Source organism: Trachypithecus francoisi, unplaced genomic scaffold (genome assembly GCF_009764315.1).
Source record: "Trachypithecus francoisi isolate TF-2019V2 unplaced genomic scaffold, Tfra_2.0 Lachesis_group17, whole genome shotgun sequence".
Classification (NCBI taxonomy): Eukaryota; Metazoa; Chordata; class Mammalia; order Primates; family Cercopithecidae; genus Trachypithecus; species Trachypithecus francoisi.
The window spans coordinates 4,029,524-4,048,464 of NW_022681462.1; the positions used below are offsets into that span (position 1 = coordinate 4,029,524).

The following is an 18,941-nucleotide window of genomic DNA, read 5'->3' on the forward strand; positions in this document are numbered from 1 at the left end:
GATTGACGACATCCTGGCAAACACGGTGAAACCCCGTCTCTACTAAAAATACACAAAACTTAGCCAGGCGTGGTGGCGGCACCTGTAGTCCCAGCTACTCGGGAGGCTGAGGCAGGAGAATGGCATGAACCCGGGAGGTAGAGCTTGCAGTGAGCCGAGATCGTGTCACTGCATTCCAGCCTGGGCAACAGAGCAAGACTCTGTCTCAAAATAAATAAATAAAATAATAATAATAATATAAAGGGCCCATCTTTATATTTCAAAAGAAATATGTTGTCAGGATTTTACATGACTGCATACTATTTCATTGGACTAATATGGTACAATTTGCTCAAGCTACTCTCTATCTTTGGAAATTTAGCTTATTTCCACATTTTTGCTATGATGAAACACATTATGATAAATATCTTTGCACATACACCCATCAGGAGAAATATCTAGTTTTTAAGGCTTTTGACAGCTACTACAGGAGATTACCCATAGGAAAGTTTGTACCAACATGTATTCATATAAGCCTTGTATAAAAATATGCATTTTCCAACAGTAATACCAGCATTAAAATTTCATCAATATTATTGTACTTCAATGTGTAGCTTTGGTTTACTAATAAAGTAAAATTTTTCTTCCCAACTGCTTATTAGGCATCTGTATTTTTTCTGAATTTATTTGATGGAGCTCCTTATATATGAAGGATAGTAAGCTGTCATTAGATATTGAAGTATTTTCCCAGGTTTGCTGTTCATCTTTTTATGTTTTTGTGGCATTTTCGACAGAGTCAAAGCTATCCTTATTTTCATTTATACTTTATTTATTTAGTATCAGGCTTACAAAAACCTTCCCCATCCGAAGATCATATAATCTTTACTTGAGTTTTTCCTAGCAATTTTACAGCTTTCTTATCTCACATGATGATCCTTTTAGAATTTATTTTGATTTAATACACTAGGTTTGCATCTAGTTTTTACTCTCCTCTCTACCACCCATAGCAGTTAGACAGCATCTCAGTATCATTTACTGTATCGTTATCCAATCACTCATTTATTCAGCAAATAGTTTATCTAAGGCCCACGATGAGCAGGCATTGTTCTAGATCATTGGGATACAAGAAGGAACTTTCATTCTAATGGAAACAGCAGATAATGGCAACTAAATATATATATGGTAGATGGAGCTGAATGCAGTGAACAGGGAGAGGCTGGCTATTTTATACAGGGTGGCCAAGGAAGCTCTCTCTGAAATGGTGGCATTGGGCACAGACCTAAAGGGAGTGAGAGGTGACCTGTGCATCTGGGGACGAGCTCCAAGGTGCTAGGCTATGACATAGGAGTGTTCAAGAAATGATGAAGAGACCGCTCTACCACAGCAGTACCACAAATAAGGGAGAGAGCACGAGAACAGTTCAGAGGGGTGACAGGAGCCAACCCACGTAGCCCCTGATAGGTCACGGAGAAGGCCTTGGATTTTGCACTGGGTGAGGGTAGTGGATTGTATTTCCCAAAGACGACCACAGCGGTGCGTGTGAGCTCTCTTGCCATGTGACATTGTCATGCCTCCCTCAGGAGGTGGAACACCCCTCATCCTCTTTGAGTCTGAGCAGGCCTGGTGACTGCTTTGGTCAACAGAAGATGGCATAAAGGCTGCTGTGTATTTTAGGAGCAACTCCTAACTGGTATGGCAGCTTCAGCTTCCTGCCTCTTAGAAACCGATCACAACGCAAAAAGTGCAACCACCAAAAGACAGCCATTCTGTGAGAAGCCCAAGGCACAGGGAGAGCCCTGGAGAATGAGATGGCACATGAAGAGAGATGGCACCCAAGGAGCTGCAAGGCACCACACATGTGAGTGGAAGGGGATCCTCCTGCTCAGCCAGCCCAGACAACCAAAGACCCAGATTCATGACCCATGACATCTTGAGCAAGTTCAGAAGGTTGTTCTGAGCCACCATGGTTTAGGGTAGTTGGTTATGCAGCGAGGGGCAACTGGAACAGTGAAGTAGGGACCCACAGGAGAGTTCTGAGCAATCATATATTTTGACTTAAGTGTTATAAGAATTCCTCTGGCTCCGTGCTGAGAACAGAGTGAAGGAGGGAGAGTGTGGAAAGAAGGAGATTACTTTGGAGAGCAGAGGAGAGATCATAGGGTCCAGGACCAGGGAGGTGGAGGCTAAAGTGGTAAGAAGCGATTCAATTCTGGATGATTTCAAAGAACACAGAGATGGGATTTGCTGATGGATTAGCTATGAGTGGTGGAGGAAAGAAGCTAAGGATGGCTTCAAGGTCCTAGGCTGACACTGGAAGAATGAAGGGGCTTTGTGGGGATGTGAGAAAACTGTGGGAGAAACAGGGCTGTAGTTAGAGAAATAAGCAACTCTGTTTTGGACATGTTAAGATGTGAGGCTGAACACACATTCAAAAGGAGAGACTAAGTGTTGTGGGAGAGCTGGGTCTGTAGTCGGGAAAAAGTTAGGGCTGGGAGATGTAAGTTTGGGCATTGTTGATGTTTCATTGGTCACAGTGGACCAGATCATCTGGGAGCGAATGCAGATAAAGCAGGGCCATCCGGGCACTGGGGTGCTTCACCAGCCGGAAATGTGGGAGAGGTGGGGAAGGCACCCAAAAGGGAGACTGAGAAGGTGCGGCCAGTGAGGTAGGAAGAGAGGAAGAGAACGATGATCTGGGAAGCAGAGGAGGAAGGTTTCCAGAAGGAAGGAGTGAATGTGTCAAATCAGTAGAAGAATCAAATCAAATGAAGACTGACAATTCTCACTATGACTGTCCTCATTCTTGAAATGACTGATTCGAAAAGGGGCTTTTCCCATATTCTAAATGGGCACATGTGGGAGTGTGTGTGCACATTCATACTTTCCTTTCTCCCCCATTGATCTGTTTATCCATTTGGAGCTGTGTGACCACAGAAGCTTTTGTATCTGACAAAACAAGTATCACACTTTCTCTTTTTCTCATCTTTGTTTCGAAAGTATCCTGGTTATTCTTATCTAAAATTAATTTGAAATTTGACATTTGAATGTTATCAAGTCCTTTCCCTCCCCAAATGCAGTGGAATTTTAATTTAATCTTTTAAAATAAAAATTAGTTTGTTGAGAGTTGATATTGAGTTTTCTACTTGGTATATGTTGCCATTTACGTATGTTTTACATCGCTAAGTAGATTTTATAGATTCTTTTTATATAGGTCTTATGGTGTTTCCTCTTAAATTCTTTTCTAGGTATTTAAATTTTGATGCCTTTTATGAATTGTATCCCATTTCCCCATTGCATTTTCTTACTGGCCTTTTTTTTTTTTGCCATAAGGAATCTATTTATATACAAAGAATTCTATTATTTTGTATTATTTTATAGCTGATACAAACCTTTATTATTTTCACCACGTGGGATCTCACATGTATGAAGTTACATAACCGATGTATAAGGCTGTACTACTCTCTGCTTGTAAAATCATTCCTAGTTTGGAGAATGGGATTTAATATGTCAGGATTTCATGGTGTTTCCCAAAAAACTTCATGATTTCCAGGTGCTCTGGGAATGACTGTAGCCACACATCTCAGAATGTCCCAGATATTCCCAATTTCAAAGATTTTTCCCTTTGTTAACCCATGAGTCAGACCATATGTACTTTGATCTTTGCTTCAGAAAATAGTGTCATGCTATTTAGAAATAGGGACAGCCAGGCGAAGTTGTAACACATGGGATGTTTTTCCTCTGAGCCCCTAGCTTTCCTCTCAGTATTCTCCCTGGTTATGTGCTTCTGGTGCGTGCATGTGTGCATGTGCACACGTGCATACACACACACACACACACACACACACACACAGGCATCCTGGAGGAAAGGGATTTTATTGAAATACAACCACATGAACTGCCTGTACAGCCTAGACTCAGGATCGCCCTAAGGGAGCTGGCATGGGAGGTTTCAGAGCTGGGCAGACTGGGTGAGGACCCCTCATCTGTGTTTACTGAGGGTCACTTAGCCTCTTTGAGCCTCCGTTCTCCATAGGTGAAAGGAGTGTATCATATCTGCCTTGCAGCGGTGTTGTGGGACTCAGAAAATGTCTGTAACATCCATGCCTGGTGTAGAGTAGGAGCTGGGAAATAATACTCATGACTGTGATTTTGTGAGGTGTTCCAGATAACTGGTCAGGTCTTTAAGAAAATTCCTTGGGTTTCATACTCCACTCCTAGCTGCGGAAGCAAAGCAACCAGAATGAGAATGCAGGAAGCATGGGGTGGCCATCTGCCAGTTCTCCCTTTTGTATGCCTATCTCTGCAAACAAACCCACCAACGGCTAGATTGCCCATGATAACAAGCCAGCCTCCACTCAGAGCTCACTGTGCAATGACAGTGTGGAAGACATTTGTGATTTTTTTGCTGTCACCACCAACTATCTACCCTTCCTGTTACCACCGCAGTCTTCCTTCTGGGGATGCCTCACTACGCATAGATGTGGGAGATAGGCCGGAAGTCTAATGGAGGGTCTACCTTTCCCCAAGGGGCAGGCGAGTGATCTAAATGGAGGTCATCACTCTCTTCCCTCTCTCTGGGATTTTAAATAAGTGACATCCCAATATGGGGACAATTGAGGTCATATCAGTCACTGTGGCAGCCACATCATGTGGCCCAGGCTGTTGCCACGTTTCCATTCCTGTGGTTCTTAATGGTTTTCTTACCTTTGCTTGCTGCTCTATTTTAAGTCAGTGAGCCCCCAGTATTGTTCCGCTAGATTGACATTTTGTTCAGCATAGCCTGATTCGGTTTCTGTCTTTTGCAACAGGAGCACTGTCTGATACAACCACACTCCAAGAGGAAAATAGAAAGAGGGAGCTCATACCACTTAAAAAGATTTCTCTTTACTGTGGTCATCATCCAGGGCTTAGGAGAAAGTGAAATCTTAAAAGATACCAGTATGCCAGGCGCAGTGGCTGATGCCTGTAATCCCAGCACTTTGGGAGGCCAAGGGGGGCCGCATCACCTGAGGTCAGGAGCTCAAGACCAACCTGGCCAATATGGTGAAACCCAGGCTCTACTAAATATACAAAAATTAGCCGGGCGTGATGGTGAGTGTCTGTAATCCCAGCTCCTCAGGAGGCTGAGGCAGGAAAATCACTTGAACCCAAGAGGCGGAGGTTGCAGTGAGCTGAGATCATGCCACTGCACTCCAGCCTGGGTAACAGAGCAAGACTCTGTCTCAAAAAAAAAAAAAAAAAAAGATACCACAAAATGGGACACAACAACTGAGTTGCAGTTATGCATCATTCCATTAGAGAGGATTTCTGGGTAGAATGCCTTTCTGTTTGCCAGTTTGTCATCAAAGGGGCGAGAGGATAAAGAGGTGGAAGGGGAGTGGTGAATATCAACTTATGCAACCACCACTCAAACACAAACTCTTTGCATCCTTTTAGGAGAACTTGAAACAATTTCAATTTTCAGGATGGGGAAAAGTAAAACCCTATTTGCCCTTTCTCTCTTCTTTATCCATGGTCTCCACATTGCTCCTTGGCCCTGAGAAAGCTGCCACAAAGCATTTTACTCGTTATCTGATTGTCATTCTATTTAACATGTCCCCTGGTCTGCTGGCTGATGGTAGTTTAAGCAGGATCTAATTGGTAACATATTGCCAATTGAATTAAGTGCCATATGATAGAGATTTAAACCACGGTAATTTTTCTATAAAGAAAAAAGTCTGTCAACAGGCTATAGTCGAGGAACAGCAATAAATCAAATTGTCATGTTTATTAGTTATTGCAGGAGTCTAGTTGTCTTGTATTCATTATAACCCTCCATTTTTAGCACAGATAAAAGCTATAAAGAGGAATATCTGTGCAAGACGCTTTTTAATAGGTTTATATTTGTACACAAACACCTGCTTGTATTTTAATGATGAGAACAATGGTGCCATTTCACTTTGAAAGGAGCATGTATTTTTGGCTGTTTTCTGGATGAAGAACAATGTTTTTAGTTTTTGGCAAAGCTATGTTTTAAAACATTGAGAATCAACTCACTAATAACCAAAAAAAAAAAAAAAAGGCAAATGAAAGCAGAAATGAGATATGACTTGTTTGTCAGACTTGGAAATACTAAAAGAACAGATAGGATGATTGCACTAAAGGATTTCTAGAACAGTCATTGCAATTTAACTTGTAATATTCAAAAACTGGAAATCAACTAAACTTTCATATATGGGAATGGTTGTACAACTTATGGAACATCAGTTCCAGAGGGTGCAAATGGGTCATTTGAAAGAACAAGTTAAATTATACCTAATGGCATGTCATTAAGAACCAACATTATTTGCACTTTTCCTTTCCATTTAACTTGCCTTTACCGAAGGTGGATTTCAACACATTTTCCTTACATGACTCGGAAATAATATAACAGCATTTTATATATGTAGACTCACTGAGCCCTCATAAAACCCTGTGAACTCTGTAGGACAGGACATATAGGACACTTCACAGAAAAAGACGTGGCAGTGCAGAAGAGAAAAGTTATTTATGGAAGGGTCCATAGCTGTCAACCTTGATAGGCAGGACATCAGACTACGGGCCCTTCCTCTGAGTGGTGGTGTAGAAAAGATGGTTGGAATTTGGAAACCAGCATCCAGCTCCTCACCATGCCTTCAGCTTTCACTGTGACTTTGGACTTGTTTCTTAAACTCTGAAACTGGACGACCTCACTGGTCACGTTTTGTTACTACTTGCTTTGTATTCTGGGTGTGACGCGTGGGGGATTGGGACACAGGATCTAGAGATGGCCAGATCCCAACGCTGCTATTTCCCAGCTCTGCACTCTTAGGCTACCTACCAGTCTCTCCTCTAAAATAAGCATAATCGCAATGGCTCAGATACAACAATGAAATGTGTGTAAAATGCCGAGCGCCACGTCTCACACCTGAGAGGCACTGAACGCATGTGATGTACTATCATTTGGATGTCACCGTCCCATGTGCCTATTTCCTGGCTTGCTGTACAAGATGTGTATGAGTACATGTGATCGAGCCCCCAGAGCTCCAGAGCAGGTTCCTCTCACAAGCAGGCCTCGTAGGGAGGGGTGTTCTGTGCTTTTCCTCTTTCCTGCTCACTACTTGTCTGTAGCTGCAGTGTAAGGACTGTAATGTCACTGCTCTGGCCTTAAGTGTCACCTCCCAAACCCATTTTACACACACCATCTCCCCCCTTCCACCTTTCCCAAACTTTTACCATGTCCCTTCGAGTCTGATGGCTTAATTGTACAAAAGATAGTGATGATGATAATGATGATGATGATGACAATGATAACAGCTGTGAATACCAATGATAACAGCTGCTAATACTTACTGAGCCCTTTCAATGTGCCAGGCACTCTTCTAAGCACTTTGAATGTATTAGCTTATTTAATTCTTACTTAAGAGGAAAGACTACTATCTACTATTGTACTTGTGTTACAGATGTGGAAACTCTGATGCAGAGATGTACAGTGACTTGCCCAAGACCATCATGTTAGAGTGGGGCTTTAAACCTCGAAATCTAGAAAATAAGCAATGTATATATTTTTCTGTATTCTGAATGCAAATCAAATATAAATATGCATAACACAACTAAACACTAAGTGAAGTCACGCCTAGAACAAGGGAATAGCAGTTGACAGAAACACAACCAAAACTAAGAATATTGAATGTCTGTATTACTTTCACTGCAATCATTTCACTTCAACAGTGAGTTGGGACAGCCCTAGGTAAAAAGGCCCTCTTGTAGTTAGAACATTCTTAAATTCTGCACCAAGGAACACATACTTTTAATAATGGCAGAGACAATATTTTTGGTGGATTATTTAGTTTGCACGATCAACATTCAAAGAATGAGTTTACCACCACTTTGTTATTGTAAACACTTGGATTTTAGCTACCTGAATGATCCCCCCTTTGAATAAAAGGAATTATGAAATGCATGTGTAGACATTATTTCGTTTTTACATTTGTGAGACTTGAATAGCAAGGAAATCACATATTAGGGAAAAAAACCCTTTGTCTTACAATTAGTTCTCTTTGGTTTCAAAAATCCGGTCACTGTGTATATTGCATTATACCATATGTGTGTGTATATGTATATATACACATAAACACATATACACACAATGTAATGTGTATAAATACATGATGTGTGTATTCACACACACATACATAAATACACACATATACAATGTTCCATCCAAGGAATACAAAGATAGTGGTTAGCCCCTAACAGTGAGGAGGTCATTATTCCAAGTCATTTCTGCAGGAGTGATGGTGGCCTTAGGTGGAACCGCCCATGCTCTCTCCTTGTGAGCTCACTCACTGGGGCCATTGACTGGGGTCCAGTCTGTGGCCATGTCATGGTTTCTTTTTCTGAGGTTATAGCTAATGGGCCACATGAGGTTAAGACACACTTTTCATAAGGCCCCAGCCAGCATCATACATGTGTGTGTGAGCATGTTCACACCCAGGTTATGTCTTCTTTATGTGCACCCTCCACCACACACACACACACACACACACACACACACACACATGCACACACACACACTCTCACGGCTTTAGCGACCAACTTTGGTCATATCCCATCTCTTCCTTCTCAATCCCTCTGACTGTTCACCAGGGCCTGGACCATCTCGGTGAGGCTGACCAAGAACGCTCCCCACTGCCCTGCCCAGTGGAGCATGGGCACAGCTTTTGAAGTGCTACCTTTCAGGGCACAAAGTGGGAGCTACCTCTCTTCCACACAAGGCATCCCAGAGGGCCCACACACCCTCCAGTTTGATCTTACCTCTCAGCTCCCGTTCCTTTTCTTTCTCTCCCCAGTAAATTGTTGAACGTCTTTCTTCTGAGGCTGAGCGTGGAGCTGTCTTCTCACTGGTGAGCTTTCTGAATGGCACTTTCTGTACAAACAGGAAGAGCATGTGTGGTCACAACCCAAGTGTGCAGGTGTTGATAGAGGATGTGAAAGTGTGGAGGCGAGTGACTAAACCAGATACCCAACTGGCCAACTCTCACTTGTGGCAGGGCCTGGTCCAGAAGGCTGGAAGCAGGAACCTGGACTCTACTCTGGGTAGACCAACTGACAAAAGCAGAGGACGGTGGCCATGGAGGCCAAGGGAGAAGGCCCTTTGACTCCACTGCTTTCTAACCCTATGCGGACCCCATAAAAGAATCCCTGGAACATTTTGGAATCTCTTAGATATATGATTATCAGGAATGTTGATTTCAATGGGCTGCTTAACTTGTCCAAAGCTCTGCTGGTTTACCAGGCTGTCTGGGCATCCAAGAGATCAGGACCAAAGGCTCATCCTGCCTCAGGACTGTGACAAGTCTTTCAGACCTTTCTAGAACAAAGCCATACCAGGAAAGAAGAGTCTTAGGTGAGGAATCAGATGTCCCAAGGCTGCTCTACATGACCTATGTGACGGGTGTTACCTCCTCGTCTCCCAATCAGTCAACCCATAGGAGCTGGGCTTCCTGCCCTCTCCCCATTCATGCCTGGAATTATTTTCACTAATGACACCAGGGATTCACCAATGGATGCTTTTTCAGTTCCTGTCTTATTTGTCTCCCCTGCAGTGTTTGACTTCCCTGTAGTGTTGACCATTTCTTTCCTCCCAGAACTTCTGCCTGGGCCGCCATGACTCCATCCTCTCCTGCTTTTTGCCAGGCAATCTCTCACACTGGCAGGTTTCCATTCTTTGGTCTTAATTTTCGCCCTTCCCCAAGCTCCACTCTCCGCCTCGTGGTTCCTGTTCTCCATGGGTGGCCTCTCCTCAACTCCAGATGCAACTTGCCAAGCCCACATCCATAGCGTCCCACGTTTCTGCTGTTCTCCTGGAACATCTCCCAGCACCTCCCGTTGGACTGGCCACAGTGAAACCATGCTCTGTCCTCTGCCCCCCTCATTGCTTATCAAGTGGCCTGTGAATTCCCTCCTGCCTGGTCCCAGCTTGCTCCTCGGGTCTCTACCTCCTTCTGAGTTTACCACCTTCTGACCTCTCACTTTGCCTCTGCTAATCTGGCTTCTTCAGGTTTGACCCTCCATTATCCTCATCCAAACAGGCCCGTCCTTATCCTGAGATTGGATACCTAGACACTTCCCCACCCAATCCTATCCCAAGCCCTGGGAAATTATCCCAGTATTGGCTGCTTCATGTCCCTGGTAAGGGGAAAACCTTTCTTTGTCTTATACCCAAACCAGAAATGGGGAGGCTTCCCACGTTCTTCTCTTTCCTGAATACTCTTCAACCTTCCATCACCAAGCCCTGCCCATTCTACCTCTTCAGTCACTCCTCAGATCCTTTTTCTCGTCCCCATCTCTGCAGCCACGCCCTCCTTCCATTGCCTCTCATCACTGCCCTAATCCCCAAGGGGTACGTGCACCCAGGGCACACCAGACCGTTCACTGAAGGATGAGAAGACAGGACTTGAATGTTTATCTACCCACACTTGTCTGGTTTTTGTATTTAATTAAGACTCACATACCATAAAATGAGCCATTTTAAGATGGGGAATCCTGTGGCATTGAGTACACTCACAATGTTGTGCAGCCACCACCTCCATCGAGTTCCCAGACTTACATCTATTTTTACGTCATGTTTTTAGTGTTTACATTTTGTGTATGTTTCAAGGCATGCAATGTGTGAATACAGTTGTATTGTATATCATTTGTGAATAATCATACATCTGCTCAGAATAGGCGGCAAAGACTTTTTTGCTGAAGAAGATACAAAATTAGAAAAGTGGGGACACGTGACCTCCTAACTCATCTCCCACATGTCAGGCTCTAGAGTGTTTTCCAAACTGCCTCCAAATTTTCTCTGTAAAAGACTACAAAAATGATGACAGTACGCTCCCCTCACCCGACGACCAGTCCTGAAACCCTTCAATGGCTCTGTCATCCACAGGAAAATCCCAAGGCTCCATAGCTGGGCAAGCGAGATGTTGGATTCAGTGGCCTCTGCCCACTCCCCAACACCATCTCTTGTCATCCTTGATACCACTTCCTTCCTCACCACCCAACAATCCCACCACCACTCATGGTTTCTTGAGCTTTCAGCTGCTTTAGGTCACAGCTTTGCCCATGCTCTTTCCTCTTTCAGGGTGCCTTCACTTCCATTGGCCACCTGGCATATCCCCACGAGTATTAAATACCCTTCCGTCCTGCTCCTCTCAGAGTAGAATTCCGCACCTGTGCGGGCTGAAGCCATTGCCTTCATGTTAGATGATACTATGTGCAATCTGACAGTCAGGAGGATGGGCTCTGCCTCCAGAAAGACCTGGGTTTGGGTTCAGCCTCTATCATTTACTAGCAAGGGTACCTTGGGGATGTTAGGTTCAGCTTCCTCGTCTATATAGTACCCACTCACAGAGTGACTGTAGAAATTAAACAACATAGTGTGTATGAAGGATGTCATAAGTATTCAGTAAGTGGTGGGGATTATCACGATGGTTATTCTGTTTGTTTACCTCACTATTCTGTAATCGGCTTATAAAATTTATAAATTTCATACCAAGGAGAGCTATTGCTTCTAAGGCAGAATGTCTTCATTTTAATTAAAAGGTTGGCCAGGATTGGTGGCTCACGCATGTAATCCCAGTGCTTTGGGAGGCTGAGGCAGGAGGATTGCTTGAGGCCAGGAGTTCGAGACCAACCTAGGCAACATAGTGAGACACTGCACAAAAAATTAAAAATTAAAGAAAAAATAGCTAGGTGGTTAGACGTGGTGGCTCGTGCCTGTAATCTCAGCACTTTGGGAGGCTGAGGTGGGCAGATTGCTTGAGGTCAGGAGTTCGAGATCAGCCTGGCCAACATGGTGAACCTGACTAACATGGTGAAATCCTGTCTGTCCTGAAAATACAAAAATTAACCACGCATGGTAGCACACACCTGTAATCCCAGCTACTCGGGAAGTTGAAGTAGGAGAATCGCTGGAGCCTGGGAGGTGGAGGTTGCAGTGAGCCAAGATCATGCTGCTACACTTCAGTCAGGGTGACAGAGCCAGACGCCATCTCAAAAAAAGAAAAAAAAGAAAGCCAGGCATGGTGGCATGCACCTGTAGTCCCAGCTACTCTGGAGGCTGAGGTGGAAGGATGGCTTGAGCCCAGGAGTTTGAGACCAACCTAGGCAACATAGTGAGACTCTGTTGCTATGAAAAATAAAAAATCAGCTGGGCACGGTTGCACACACCCATAGTACCCGCTACTCGGGAGGCTGAGGTGGGAGGATCATCACTTGAGCCGGGAAGGTTGATGCCGCAGAGAGCTATGATGACGCCACCACACTCCAGCCTGGGTGACAGAGCAAGACTCTGTCTCTAAAAAAAATAGTTAATTTTTTAGTGTACAATCGAAACAGAAGTGCTGAGAATGCACTTTCTGCGAGCTCCTTACGTGTGGACATCTCTAGCCACACCACATCCACGTTGTCCTCCACTTATCCCCTGCTGCCCGCCAAACTCCAACCAACCCCTCTAGGCTGTGTCTGGCCACCGTGCATTTGTATGAGGTCCTCGCTCCCCCTGAGCTGCCTGGGAGGACTCAGAGCAGCCTGCCAGCCACCATCTGCCCCATGCAGACATCCCTGCCATGGCCAGCGGCTGGACACACTGAAGGCAGACATCCAGTGTGAGCAGCAGCAGGTCCCTGGAGGCTGCACTGGTCACAATATTCATTCATTTAAAATTATTTCCAGCCTCCGGCAGACCATCTAGCAGAACAGTTAATAAATGTACTTCTTCTGCCGCAACACCCACCACACTTAATTACAATCAATTAGTCACTTGTGTGTCTTCCGCCTGGGACTGGAGGCTTTGTGAGGTTGAGGTGGTGCTGGCCCTGCCCACGCCTGTCTCTGCAGGACCTGTTGCACATAGTAGGATCTCAATAAATATTTGCTGAGTGAATAAATGAATGAAAAGTTTACTAGACTTTGGTGGGGGAAAACAAACTTAGTGCCAATTTGGTCAAATAGTCACTGCGTGACCTCGAGCAAGCTGTGACATCCTGGAGCTTCAGTTTCCTCAGCTGCAACACGGAAAGCCCAGTCGACACCCATCCTCCCACAGGGGCACAGTTGCTGCCAAAGCAGGTCGTAAACTGCAAAGCTTTTTACAGAAGTGATATAGCTGGGTGTATCTGGACTCTTCTCCTTTCCTGGTGTAGCTTTCTTCTAGAAAGGTCTGGAAGACTTGTCATAGTCCTGATGTAGGATGAGCCTCTGGTCCTGGTCTTTTGGATGCCCAGACAGCCTGGGGAGCCAGCAGAGCGAGGCGTGATGTTAGAGGATGGTGGGAGGATTCAGGGCCATGCTCTGTGTCCAAGCAGGTTGGCGGCAGGAACGCTGTGCACCAAGCAGGCCCCACTTCTCCAGCAGGAGAAAGCGGGGGCTTCACCACCACCCCCAGAAGGGCTGTGTCTACGGCTGTAGCTCCCCTGGGCCGTTTCCCTGTTTACCATGTAAAGTTCCTCTGGCTTTCCTGGAGGGAGGAAGTGCATCTTGCAGCTGAATCATGCCCTGTGATTGGGAATGAGACCATAGGAAATACCGCCTGTCCTGTCCTCCAGGATCCCGGAAACAAGCCCACACAGCCTGCACTCTCTCTGGGCATGAGGATGGCCAGGACACAAAGGGGCTGCGTGAGTTTCTTTGTGAGGCTGGGAGGGGACGGAGACGTGTGTACGGAAATCCCCATTGAGCAAAGGGACAGCTAAGGTGGTAGTGGGTGAGCGAGGACTGGTTAGAACTAACTGAGGCCATTTATTATAATTCCCAACCAGTCTGGGTGCAGGTGGCCCATGCTGTCCTGGTGCTAGGTTGGGTACAGAAATGGGCAAGGAGGGAGGAGGGTGGTGAATGTCCATCAGAGGCCTATTTCATCTTCACTGACCCTGCGGGCTCCCACGTCACAGCTGACAAGGTGGTTGCCCTCAGCAGGTACCCCAAATTTCGGCTGAGTGAACAGGGGATTGAATCTAATCAATGCCTGTTCTGTGTATATTTATATCTCTTGTTTATCCTACGTGATAATAAAAAAGCTGTCATTGATGGAAGCTTACTACGCACTGTGAAGCACTTCTATGCATTAGTGTATTTAACTTCATGATTACATGAATGTATTTAATCTTAGCCTCATGAGGAAAATGAGGCACAGATGTTTAAGAAATTGCCCAAGGTCAAACAGGTCATTAATAGTAGATTTAGGGGCCAGGCATGGTGGCTCACTTCTGTAATCCCAGCACTATGGGAGGCCGACGCAGGGGGATCACTGCGGTCAGGGGTTTAAGACCAGCCTGACCAACATGGTGAAACCCCGTCTCTACTAAAATACAAAACTTAGCTTGGCGTGGTGGCATGTGCCTGCAATCCCAGCTACTGGGGAGGCTAAGGCAGGAGAATTGCTTGAGCCTGGGAGGTGGAGGTTGCAGCGAGCGGAGATAGCACCACTGCACTGTAGCGTGGGCGACAGAGCTAGACTCCAACTCCAAAATAATCATAATCATAATCATAATTATAATTATAATAGATTTAGGGTTCGAATACAGGCATGACTGCTCCAGAGCATACAGTCTCTCTCTCTCTCTGTGCACACACACACACTCACATTTCATTCACATACACTTGTATGTATGTGTAAAGACAGGTGTACACATTGTGTTTATATTTGTATGTAAATCTATATGCATAATGTTTATTCCTGGCATGGCTGTCCCACATGAAATTTTCATTAGATTACTCAGCCTTGCTATAAACAACCCAAAACATACACATGTATATAAAGTGATTTTACCTCATATGTTAGAATCACATAAATCAAACTGGGCAGAAAACGAGAAGAGGCTAAGTTAGTTAGTTGAACAACGTATCTCTGTTAGAACCAAATGACATCTAGTTTTAAAAGTAGATTAAGACCGGGCACAGTGGCTCATGCCTGTAATCTCAGTGCTTTGGGAGGCTGAAGTGGAGGACTACTTGAAGCCAGGAGTTCAAGCTCAGCCTGGGCAACATAGTGGTACCCTATCTCTATAAAAAATTAAAAATTAGGCAAGCGTGGTGGCATAGGCTTGTCATCCCAGCTACTCAGGAGGTTGAGGCAAGAGGATAGCTTGAGCCCAGAGGTTAGAGGCTGCAACCCCTCCTCTTAAAGGAATTTTTTAAAAAGTAGATTAAAAAAGAAACAAAAGGAAAGGAGGCACAAGTCCCACACATGCATTTTAGAAAGACATTGTGTAAGTGGGGGAATGCATTCAGGGGAGAGACGTGGAGCAGTGCATCACCAGTAAGAGAAATTGCTGCCTGGGCCACTCCGTATGTAATTCATGACTGGAACATGAAGCAGGGACTGCAGCAGTGATATAATAAGACACAAATAAGGCTGACAGGGATGGAGCATAATTACAGAGACACTCAATCTGCTGGTAGCATTTACCAAAGAATAAGTTGCATACCCAGAATTTGCATACAAATGAGATACTGAAAGCACAGAAACAGGATAGTGATAAGGCCTCATACATGGTATTAAAGCATGTCAGGAGGCAAAAAAAAAAAAAAAAAAAAAAATCATTAAGTTGATACCATGTAGGGTTAGCTATATTACATCACCAAAATAAATTTTAAATGGCTTACTGAGCTTTAAACAGGTACATGGCTTTCAATTCACAACGTTAGCCAATATTTGGTGTGTGTGTGTCTCATTTTTATTGGTTGGCCTTATGTATTTGAAATATTATTTTAGGAAATAATGTTTTTTTTTTTTTTTTTTTTTTGAGATGGCGTCTTACTCTGTCACCCAGGCTGGAGTGCTGTGGCCGGATCTCAGCTCACTGCAAGCTCCGCCTCCCGGGTTCACGCCATTCTCCCGCCTCAGCCTCCCCGGTAGCTGGGACTACAGGCGCCCGCCACCTCGCCCGGCTAGTTTTTTGTATTTTTTAGTAGAGACGGGGTTTCACCGTGTTAGCCAGGATGGTCTCGATCTCCTGACCTCATGATCTGCCCGTCTCGGCCTCCCAAAGTGCTGGGATTACAGGCTTGAGCCACCGCGCCCGGCAATATTTTCAAATAAATGCCAAATTTTCATAAACATTATGTTTAATTCTCTTGTGACACGCTGCATACAATTCCTAGGCAAGACTTCTTAAGAATAATTTCTTCAAATTATTCTTATACTTCAAATACTTCTTTACCATTGACACAAACTCTGTTTACACAAACAGGTCAGAAAAATATAAACTTATAAATAACCATGCAAAATGTTACAACAGTTACAATTATGTTTAAAGAATCTAATAGTGTTTTTACTTTTCTTGAAAAATGCATTGTTGAAATAAATTGTGGGCCAGGCACAGTGGCTCACTCCTGTAATCCCAGCACTTTGAGAGGCCAAGGCTGGAGGATCACTTGAGCCCAGGAGTTCAAGGCCAGCCTGGGCAAGGTGGTGAGGTTTTGTCACTACAAGAAGTGAAAACATTTGCCGGGTGTGGTGGTGCATGCCCGTATTTCCAGCTGCTTGGGAGGCTGTGGTGGGAGGATCCCTTGAGCCCAGGAGGTTGAACCTGCCGTGAGCCGTGATTAGGTCAACGTACTCCAGCCTGAGTACAAATACAGTAAGACCCTGTATTTGAAGAAAAGAAAGGAAAGAAAGAAATTGTGAACTGTGAATAGATTTTGTACTGACCTAAGCTACATATCAATGTTTTAAAACAGTACTTGGGAGATTGAGATGGGAGAATTGCTTGAACCCAGGAGGCAGAGGTTGCAGTGAGCTGACATCGCGCCATTGCACTCCAGCCTGGGTAACGGAGCGTGACTCCATCTCAAAAAAAAAAAAAAAAAAAAAAAAAGTAGCAGTGAAGCCCTCATTTGCAGTTTGTGCATGCATTGCTAAGAGGATTGCCCTGCTCCTAGAAAACTTCTGGACAAAAATTTCCAAAGTGTATAACGACAGAGTTTTAGGGCTGAGACCTGGACGTGTTCCTGCTCACTCTCCCTGATGCCCAGCCTCATCCCTGCTGTGTGACTTGCTCCTTGGGCACCCCTTAATGAATTTATCTGCTCCATGAGGGGCCCCTGCAGATCTCTTTGGGTGGCTGTGGAATCAGATGCCCAGGTGGTAGACACTTCCTGGCCTGTGCTAAATGTATGCAGTCCAGGGGAGAGAGCCGGGAGTAGCTCCTTGCAGTCTGTCTCTGACATACTGTGGGCCATGTGGTCAGACTCCAGTCAGCTTAGGCTGTCATTAAGGAGTCTCAGAAAAAGCTGCTCAACCTGGAGGTGGGCAACCTCAAGTTTTGAGCAGCTGTAAGCCCTGTAAATGACCTAAGGACTCAGGCGATCCTCTGGCACAAGAGTGCTTATTGCTTGGGAAATTTCGTTCTAAAGAACAGAAGCTAAGAGTTTGCTATTATTTTCAAACTCAATATGCCATTGGCTGATACATCTTTGTTACTGCAGCCCTTCCTTTGGGGTTTGTTAATTACTTTTTGTCTTACAATTTTTGTTTTCTGTCTGTTGATGCTATGTGTTTGGGCACATGAATTTCCTGCTAACTTTACTTTTGATATTGATTAACCAATTTACAAAATGATTCAATTTCTCATTATAACTGTAATGTATTTTACATTGAATTTGAACTTGTTTGCATAGAAATACCATAAACCCTGCTTCCTTTATGTTTAGCATTTTCCTAAGAGTCTTTATTCTTTAAATTTTATTATTTCTTTATCATTTTTATTTATATGTTAGGAGCCTGGACGCTTACTTAGAGTTTATGTTTTACCTGGTATTTGCCCTTTAGAAAAGAAATTTCTCCCATTTACTTTTATTGTCTTAATTAGTTTGCCTTTTCTGTTTTTTAAAGACTCCTCTTTGATGATATTTCTTGCTACTTTTCTTGTTTGGATATTTCTATTTGAATTGTGTATAACTTTCTTTAAGATAGAGATCCTGTTTTAGTTCCATTAGTGTATCATTCTTAAATCTAATCATTCTGAAACTGGTAAAAACCAAGCAATATTTAAAGGTTGAAGCTTAGTAAAATGGATACTATGTTGAACAGAGTCGCATGTTAAGTAGAACTACTAATGGCACAACTACAATAATTCTAGTAATTCTGGTAGGAGCTACTGTGAGCTGAGTGTTTACCATATGCCTGAAACGTGGGCTGAGTGTTTCAAAGAATGCCTCAGTGACAGTTTGCTAGGCCAAAGGGGTAGCAGAGGATGGAGCTGGAACCCGAACTACAGGCTGTGTGATTCTGGAGGCCAAATCTCAACTCAGAAGGAAGGTCCTCAGAAATCTTGGAAGGAACAGCCTCTCCCAAGATGGCCTTCTGTGGTTCCTCTAGGGATGTTCAGAAGGTCTCGTGAGCCAGAGATAACTGGTCCTGGGAAAACACCACTTAAATCCACTTAAAGCAGGACCAAAATTTCACACTCAATAGAGGAATAGTAAGTTTTTTTTTTTTTTTTTTTCTGAGACGAATCTCGCTCTGTCGCCCAGGCTGGAGTGCAGTGGCCGGATCTCAGCTCACTGCGAGCTCCGCCTCCCGGGTTCCCACCATTCTCCTGCCTCAGCCTCCCAAGTAGCTGGGACTACAGGCGCCCGCCATCTCGCCCGGCTAATTTTTGTATTTTATAGTAGAGATGGGGTTTCACCGTGTTAGCCAGGATGGTCTCGATCTCCTGACCTCGTGATCCGCCCGTCTCGGCCTCCCAAAGTGCTGGGATTACAGGCGTGAGCCACCACGCCCGGCCGGAATAGTAAGTTTAATTGTGACTTTATCTTGATAAATAGAGTGAAAGTTATAAAAGTAAGTTTATCTTACATTGATTAAAATGTACATTCTAACTGTAATTATGTATGTGCTAACTCTTAAGACAGAAAAGGAACAAACTGAGTGGTATTTGGGTGGCTTTTGGGTACAACATTCCTGACAA

General features: G+C 44.3%; 1 protein-coding gene across 4 annotated transcripts in view; it reads right to left on the reverse strand.

Moving 5' to 3' along the window:
* AFF3 (AF4/FMR2 family member 3) overlaps positions 1–8,924 on the reverse strand; it is a 639,560-nt gene extending 630,636 nt beyond the window's left edge. For 3 of the 4 annotated variants that reach the window (XM_033239033.1, XM_033239031.1, XM_033239034.1), the window contains exon 1: positions 8,794–8,912. The gene's annotated coding sequence lies outside the window, so the exon portion shown is untranslated. Of the gene's footprint in view, positions 1–8,793 lie in introns of all 4 variants that reach the window. The other variant, XM_033239032.1, reaches the window with a different exon arrangement.
* Positions 8,925–18,941: the final 10,017 nt, after the last annotated feature.